At 38.9% G+C, this 9,325-nt stretch overlaps 1 long non-coding RNA gene across 1 annotated transcript; it reads right to left on the bottom strand.

The window, feature by feature from the left end:
* Positions 1–667: 667 nt before the first annotated feature.
* LOC131679558 (uncharacterized) lies at positions 668–2,264 on the bottom strand. Its single transcript, XR_009303840.1, has 3 exons — positions 1,812–2,264; positions 1,454–1,751; positions 668–1,396 (listed from the first exon to the last, which is right to left on the bottom strand). It is a non-coding gene; the product is annotated as an uncharacterized LOC131679558 (long non-coding RNA).
* Positions 2,265–9,325: the final 7,061 nt, after the last annotated feature.

Raw genomic sequence — 9,325 nt, 5'->3', positions numbered from 1 at the left:
GCATTATTTTCCGATAAAATGGTATCGGCCATAAACGCCGTCCGATTCCGTACGTACCGAAATCCAAGCACAGGAAAACGATACGTGGTATTTCCGATGATATGATTTTAGCAGTAACGGTTAAGTGGGCGTCCCAAACGTAAATTATGTATCGGATTGATGTGCTGTAACCGGAGCCGAGCTGACGGTAGCAGTTGTACTTCCGAAAGCAAATCCCGTGGTTTACTTCGGTTGCTCTATCGTTTTTACATTTTCCACCGGTTTCGGTTACCTAGGCCAGGATCCTTGATCGGGCTGTTAACTATTGCTGAAATACCGCTCATTGTCGGGACGGAAGCCGTTTCTTCTCTTCAACCTTCGGTGGTGCATCCGCGGTGTCTATCGTATAAAATGAACCCTGCGATGGCGTAACTATAGGCGATTCCTCGTCTTCATCAAAATCATCACTCAAGCAGCTCAGAATCAACGATGATTTCGAGCGCTCGAACCTCTTCAAAACAACCTTGGCATAGGCGATTTATCCTTTGGCTTAATGAAACTGATTCGTCCGCCTACTTTATCATCATCATCCTTATCTTCACTGTCTGTGGACGTGGGTCGAACCACCGTTTCGTCATGTCATGGACGTTGTATTTTTTGTTAAACAACGTTAGTTTTAGTGGCGGATATTCCATCAGAAGCAGTTGAAACTCCGGAACAATTCTCGTAATATGTGGCAAAGGAGCGGAATCAATCCTACTTAATTTTGCCGGTTTGCTCGATTCAATCATGCTAACTGGAACCGTCGCATCCAATGTTGCCGGCGTCGAGAGACATCCACATTTAATCGTGCCGGCCGGTGCGCTACGTGTTCCACTTTCGGAGTGTTCATCACCAGGCTCGAGCTAAGTGAACTTATTATTTTTACTACATTTCTTCGTCTGTAGCTGCTGATTCGTCGACCCTCGACACGGGTGCGAAGCCGTGTATGTAATTTCCCGAGCTTGCTTCGTACCAGCTTCGCCTGAATCAACCTCCGATAGTTCCTTACATTGTTTCTTGATCCAATCGGCATCCAGTTCTGTTGAAGACGCAATCACACTATTTTCCGCATCAATCTTATCCTCGTGTCTATGTGTTCGGACCATCTTCAGATGAGGTTCCGCCGGAATGAGCAACGATCCCTCCCGTAAAATGTTCCACCTTGTGTCAGCCTGAAACACGGACTTCTCTGACGGGGAAATCCGAACCAATGGTAGCTATCGAAGAATTATTTCTCCTCCACCACACAGGAAATTGACCCGGCTTCGAGTACAGGCTAGTCATCGATTGACTCCTATTTAACGGCGATTGCGTTTTATCGTGGTTCTTTACCAACCGGTTAACCAATCCTCGGCTCTGAACATCCGTGTAAATCCTGCAAAATTAAACTTGAATTAGAACCTATAAAGGACGTGTAAACTTGCAAACTCACTTAGGATCAATCAATCGATCCATACTGGACCCGGACGCCGTTCAGCTGCTTCTAAAATTTGTCCTGCTATTTTGCAACGGAGAGGTAGGCTTCTTTTCCCAACTCCAACATGTACCGGACTGTCGTAAAGATTCCCCCGGATACCGCTGCTGTCCAGCTGTGTCGACTCTGCCATCGGACTACTCAGCTTTCTGCTCAAATTACCACTGCTCAGTTCCCCTCGGGCACCGCCGCTGCCAGCGATCCCTCCACTAGCAAAGGCGAACGACGTGTATCGGCTGCCGTTGTGGTTCATTTCCTGGAAAGAAAAAAAAAAGTTTGGTAATTGGGGATCCAAGAATCAGAAATGTAAACAAACCACACAAAGTAATCACGAAATAATTGTGCAACGATTAGATTATTAGTGGTTCAATAGGAGCTCCGGAGTAACACTTGCATTTTTCGACCACTACTAATTGTCCTTACTTTTGTACAGTTTCCATAATGCAAGGATATAAAAAGACGACGGTTTGTGCTATTCAAGGAAGTCAGATTGCCAGGTGATACAGACTATTACTATACTGAAAGTTTTTCTATCCGACAAAGTTTATCGTTACCATTAATTTGAAATATTTAGACGATCGCAAAACTTTGAAACTCGGAAAGCATTTGGACTCGAACGAGTTTGCATGACACTGGTTTCTGGGAAGGTTAATGTGTCTGGATTAGTGTCCAGGGTGGAATATCATGGAGATCAGGTGTAAACAATTCTACCAAAAAAAGTCCTGAATACGTGTCACGAAAACGAATAATTACCGAATTCCATGATCACGTTCAAAACCTGAAAAAAACGAATCTGTGAATAAATTTGAATAGATTATACGAATAATACGGTGCACTGTTTTGGCTGTTTATCTAAGGGATCAGATTGGATTGACCTAGATTATCGGGGTCTGATGGGACTGGTGGAGAGGGATCTGAGGGGGTTTAACGAGTTGGGGTTAGGACATGGCGGTGCGATATGTGGGGGAGTAACCCTTCGCCGCACACTCCAGTTAAAACCCAGAGTACATTTTTCTCGAGAGTTGTCCTACTGGAGCAGTAGAGCTAGGGTCTCGACAGGACTCTCAACAATACAATTGAAAACGAGACGGGAAATGTTACCCACTAAACTACTTAAGGCCAATTTCAGTGGGCCGTGATTCTGAATGTGATATTCATTTTACGGTTCAGATATGTGCGGGCGTAGGGAGTTCGCGATTGCGTGTATCATAGTGAAGGGTTTAGGCGTTTGTACATTAACGTTTTCGATCGCGTGTGAGTTTCTATGTCGCGTATGTTAACGTGTATGTAACTTCGCGTGTATAAATTATATTTTATGACCGTGTGCCTTTCGCAGATTCGCATGTGTTCTTGGATGATCGCGGACCGTGAATCAGATACGTAATTTTTGGTGTACGGTTCAGATGCAAGAAGAAAGTGAGTTTTTCCATATCACTAGAGTTCACTAGTGTAGCCATGGAACGTGTTGTCAAGTGGATATGAACGACCAAAAATAAAATCGCAAGGACAGAACATGCTTCGTAAAACCTGCTTCAAATGGTTTGAATGTGAAATTCTTATATAAACTTCAAGCATAAAAATCGAACTGAGGTTCTACTCTGTAAGAGTCGGATTAAATAACATTCAGTATAAAAACCGGAAAAATTAACCGATTCTTACAAAGTAGTTTTTTAGCCGACTTTTTATCTTGAACGTCGCAATATACGGATACTCTTGCATACGAATTATTTAATTTTAACCGGTTTTTAAACTGGAGGTTCATCCTTGTCGAGTTTTGCGGTTGACAACTTTTTTAGTGTTTTTTATGCTGAAGGATCTCAGTCCGATTCTTACGCTTGAAGTTTATTTCTGATCTTTACATTCTAATAGCGGGTTTAATGAAACATTTTCTTTCCTTGTGAGTTTTATTTTCCGTTGTTCATATGGGCATTATTTTTTGATTGGTCCAACTAAATGTATGATGTTAAGGGACCCACGTAGACCGAAATTTGAGATTTTTTGAACCCAGCACCCCCCTCTCCCTAGTAGACTTAAGTAGACTTTTGCCAACCCCCTCCGCCTCTAAAGGCTAAGTAGACTTTTCGATTTTTTTATTTGTGGAAAAAATGAAAATAGCAAGAAGCACATTATACGGTCAAATAAAAATTTAACCTGAGACGTTCAGATTTCTTTCAAGCTTTTCAAATATTAAGAACAAAAACAAACATTGATGAATAAAGCTTTTGACATTGGTTTTTTGTGTACTACTGCTCAAATCAATTAGTATCAATTTAAGGAAATATAAAATCAAAATATTTTTCTCCGAAATACAAGACTTGTATGTCGAATTTTATAAATTTCTTACAGCTTTGAGAAAGGTTTCCGTTTTGATTTCACTATACTATAAGTTGGACTTATAAGAACACCGTGTAGTATGTAATATAATACAAGTGTGAATTTAAAAGTGCTTTCAAATATTTGTATAGCGAAATACTTCTTTTCTAAGTAAGTCACACAAGAATGTGCTTAAACGTTCGTTGATCGCGGGCGTAGGTGTGCGTTATTAATCGCAAAGGGCTTAAGCTTAAATTCTGCAATGAATGTATAAAGGTAAAACATTTTCCAAAATATGACCACAACTGCTTCGATTTGTAGTATTAGGTCATTAACAGCCATTCAAAGTCTCTTTGGCCACATTGGTCACCATCATCGGTTCTGGAAGCCTCGGCGGAAGCATCCAAATTCAGAATAACAGTCACATCGGTTTCTCGGAGTTGGCTTGACCGATTCAACCAAACTTAGTCTCAAATGAAAGTTGTTGCGCCCCCGTAAATGGCTATTTAATTTCATCACGATCCGACTTCCGGTTCCGGAGTTACAGGTTGTGGCGTGCGATCACATAGCAAATTCCGATTCAAACCGATACTCCGATGAAAGCAAAAAAGGTAAAAATTTCGCTATAATGTCTTTCAAACAACTTAAATTTGCACTCGTTTTCGGGCTCTTCATCGAGACAGAAGTTGTTTTTTCTAGTCCGTAGTGCTGTGTGTGGCGATAAAGTGTAGTGCTAATCCGCATTCAAGGTTATTTAGCCAGTTTGGTTCGGTCCTCAGTCTTTTGTTCGCGTGTGAGAATTAAACAATAGCCAGCTGTATAAGCTTCTAAGGCTCCCCCCTGGCCCAAATGCTATCCAGAACTCTCAACTGGTCCATTTGTGGTCTTCTTTCGGCCCAAGACTAAATCACTGAATCTTCTTCAACAAGACCTGACAGAACGGTTCTCGGCTGTGACCGAAATTTCAAAGGTCCACTCGGACAAGGTAAGGGTGTTGCTAGCCAACTCAAAGCAGGCAAACGATATTGCTTGCTGTGAGAACTTTACGCGGGATTATAACGTGTATATTCCAGCTGTAAAGGTACAATCCGAAGGCGTCGTCACCGATGAGAGTTTGACGTGCGAGAATATGCTGACCGTTTTGGAGACCGCTTACTTCAGCCAGTGAAAATACTTGAGTGCAAACGTTTGCACTCAGTAGTAGTTGCGGGGGATGGTTCAAAAACGTACCCCCAATCAAACTCTTATCGTGTGACCTTCGCTGGTACCGCTTTGCCAAATTTCGTCCTCTTGCACAAGGTTCGTCTGCCTGTGCGTCTGTTTGTGCCGCGGGTCATGAATTGAACAAAGTGTAAACAATTGGGTCACACAGCCACCCATTGTAGCAATAAGGCCCGCTGTGGAAAATGCGGGGAGAATCATCTAGATGATTCGTGCAGTAAGCAAGCCGAAAAGTGTCCTTATTGTGCGGAGAGTCTGCATGATATATCGGCATGTGCCGCGTACAAACTACGCGGGGATAAGCTGAAACGTTCCCTTGCGGGACAATCCACATTCTTTCGCAGAAATGTTAAAGAATGCTACGCCAACATCCTCAACAAACATCTATGCTCACTTGCCTCCTGACGAGGGCGAGGCTGGTAACCCACAAGACGGAACATCTACTAGGGTGTCTAGAAGTTATAAGAAGAGGAGGAACATTTCCTCTCCTAAAGTTCCTTGTAAAGGCCAGAAGATGTACCTTGACGGGGCTCCGAAAGTGACATCTATTGGAAGTGTTGCAACCTAACCAAAACAATTAGCTCCTGGTCTCGGAGGATTAAGCTCAGAGAAGGAGTTCCCAGCACTTCCAGGAACATCAAAAAACCCAAGTGTTCCTTTGTTTCAGTTCGAGAATAATCACAGCACTGGAATTATAAAACTCTCGGACATAGTGGACTGAATAATAAAAACCGATTTAATCCACCTAGCAGTGAGATGAGACATTTCTTACACATTTCACTATTGGATTAGTTTGCAGAACTCACGAGAAGTAGGCACCCAACTAGAGGTGGGATGAAAACAGTTTCTAGACTTGCACGAATAAAATCTCGAATAAACTGAATAAATTATAGAAATCAACAAAACGACCGAAATAAAAAAGTAAAGCAAAAAATGAAACAATAGGTTTTTATATTCATAAAATGAGTAGAAAAATTAATGGAAATCAGAATTATAATATACACGAATCAAATTAGATTAGGTTATTACATAAAAATTAAGATTATATTTAGAAATAGTTATAAGATTAATAGAATAAATTGACTCATACTAACAAATTGAATGAAATAAAACGAATGATTGAAATGCATAAAATTAAAGATATGAATAAAATGAATCAAATGAATCAAATTAATTGAATTAATCAAATGAATCAAATAAATCAAATGAATCAAATATATCAAATGGATTAAATAAATCAAATGAATCAAATGAATTAAATGAATCAAATGAATCAAATGAATCAAATTAATCAAATGAATCACACCAATCAAATGAATCAAATGAATCAAATAAATCATATGAATCAAATGAATCGAATGAATCAAATGAATCAAATGAATCATATGAATCATATGAATCTTATGAATCATATGAATCATATGAACCATATGAATCATATGAATCATATGAATCATATGAATCAAATGAATCAAATGAATCACATGAATCACATGAATCAAATTAATCAAATTAATCAAATGAATTAAATGAATCAAATTGATTTAATTCATCCAGTGAATACAATGAATCAAATTAATGAAATGGATCAAATGAATAAAAAGAATGGATGATCAAAATGAATAAAGTAAAAAATAAATGAAATGCATAAATAAAACAAACGAATTAAATAAACAAAATGAGCTGAAGTGATAAAATGAATAAAAAGAAGAAAATGAGCAAAATTAAATGCATTGATTAAAATGAAAAATTGAACAATGGTAAAAGGTTATAAATTAATATAAAGAAATAAATTGAATCAAAAAAATTATTTGGATGAAATGATTAAAACTGAAAAAGTAGATTATTAAAATGAAGAAACTGGAAAATATGAATAAAATGCATACAATGAAAACAATGAATGATATGAGTAAAATGCACAAAAAGAATAAACTGATCAGAGTGAATCCAAAGAATGAAACGAATAAAATAAGTACGATTGTCTTGCGTTGCTCTCAACCGAAATTCAAATGGCCTATGCTAGCAAAGAGCAGAAGGCATCAGTGTTCCTAGATATTAAGGGGGCTTTTGATTCAGTTTCGATCAACATTCTTTCAGAGAAGCTGCACCAGCATGGTCTTTCAGCGACTTTAAACAACTTTTTACTAAACTTGTTGTCGGAAAAGCACATGCATTTTTCGCATGGTGACTTATCGACATCACGATTTAGCTACATGGGCCTTCCCCAGGGTTCATGTCTAAGCCTCTTTTATACAATTTCTATGTCAACGACATTGATGAATGTCTTGACAATTCCTGCACTTTAAGGCAACTTGCAGACGATGGTGTGGTTTCTGTAACGGGACCCAAAGCTGTCGATCTACAAGGACCATTACAGAATACCTTGGACAATTTGTCTGCTTGGGCTATTAACCCATTATAACCCAGGGATTTCAAAGAGTGAGCCAAATGCAGTGATATCTTCAATTCCACCAAAAAATGTATCAAAGATTATGGGAAAAATAAAATCACCGCTTAAAATGTGTTTGAGAATGAAAATATCTCGTGCAAAAAATTTCGTACGCTTAAATAAAAACAATAAATTTTAAGTTGTTTGACATATTTCTTCGGATTTTCAGATAAAAAAAACACTTCTTTTACACCTGTAGGAACGTTTTGTCACACAATGGAATTATTATCACGAATTCCAACAATAAAATTCAATTAAATGTATTGCTTACTTTTCAGCCGCCATTTTCCCCAACTATACACGGTTCAAAAATGTAAACAAAATTATAAAAAATGGCAGTTGTCTTATTACACAATGAAATATGAGGTGCAATGATCCCATTAGTGCAATAATAAAGCAGTTAGATGCCAAAATTCTGCAGTAAATACGCGTTAAACGACGGATAGTTCTGCGTATGAAATTTCATACGCTAGGATATAATGGGTTAAGCTGGGTATCGAATTCTCTACGGATAAAACTGAGCTAGTTGTATTTTCTAGGAAGCGTGAACCAGCACAACTACAGCTTCTATTAATGGGTCAAACTATCGCTCAGGTCTTCACAGTAAAATATCTAGGGGTCTGGTTCGACTCGAAAGGTACTTGGGGATGCCATATTCGGTATCTGAAACAGAAATGCCAGCAAAACATCAACTTTCTTCGTACAATAACCGGAACATGGTGGGGTGCCCACCCAGGAGACCTAATTAGGTTGTATCAAACAACGATACTGTCGGTAATGGAATACAGATGCTTCTGCTTTCGCTCCGCCGCGAACATACATTTCATCAAATTCGAAAGAATTCAGTATCGTTGTTTGCGTATCGCCTTAGGATGCATGCAGTCGACCCATACGATGAGTCTCGAAGTGCTGTCGGGCGTTCTCCCGTTGAAAAATCGATTTTGGGAACTCTCATATCGATTGTTCATTCGATGCGATATCTTGAACCCGGTGGTGATTGAAAACTTCGAAAGGCTTCTTGAGCTCAATTCTCAGACCCGTTTTATGTCCCTGTACCTTGGCGCAAAATATTAATCCTTCTTACTATCCCAACCGTGTGCATTTCATAAATACTTCTGATCTACTGTTTTCTTCGACACATCCATGAAAGACGAGATTAGTGGAATTCCGGACCACATACGCTCACAAGAGTTGCCGTGTCGTCTTTTTTTCTTAATAGGCACCTCTTCATGAATTATCTTGAAAAGAATTTTGTAAAATACGTCCACAGCGGTTACAATATTTCCTTCATTTCTAAGGGTATTTTGCCAGTCGACACTACTTAGCTTCCGCCTGATATTGTCATAATTGGCTTTATGGTATTCAAAGACTTCCTCAAAGTCACAATCGCTGGGTTTTTGAATTTCATGGATGAATAAGAAAAATTCAATAGCAGTATGAAATGCTTCATTTTTCCACAAAGGAGTTAGAGATTCAGAAGTCTTCGTGACTGTTTGTAAATAAAAGATCAAGATAGCAATTCTGTCGATTTTTACGTGATTTATTTGATTTAGTCCTATGCTAGCAGTTTTGTCGAAAATATACTGCAATGTTTCGTTTTCTTCCACGACTGGGATTAAAATATCTTCGTTTTCAGAGTCCGGAATAAAATCTGCGTTGCGTTGGTTAAAGTCTCCGTAAATGTGAACTTTAACCTCTGCTGGGAGTTCAGATAAAATTTGTTCAGCAATTTGGAAAAAAGCTTCGTACGATGTTATATTAGCATGCTCTGGTGGGAAATATACAGGGGCAAAAACATGCATTTCGTCGGCAATGTTTTAACCCACACATGTTCAAATTCCTTAAAC

The sequence above is a fragment of the Topomyia yanbarensis genome, chromosome 1, assembly GCF_030247195.1.
Source record: "Topomyia yanbarensis strain Yona2022 chromosome 1, ASM3024719v1, whole genome shotgun sequence".
Taxonomy (NCBI): Eukaryota; Metazoa; Arthropoda; class Insecta; order Diptera; family Culicidae; genus Topomyia; species Topomyia yanbarensis.
Note: the sequence above shows the minus strand (reverse complement) of the source record. Positions and strands in the feature narration are given on the sequence as shown.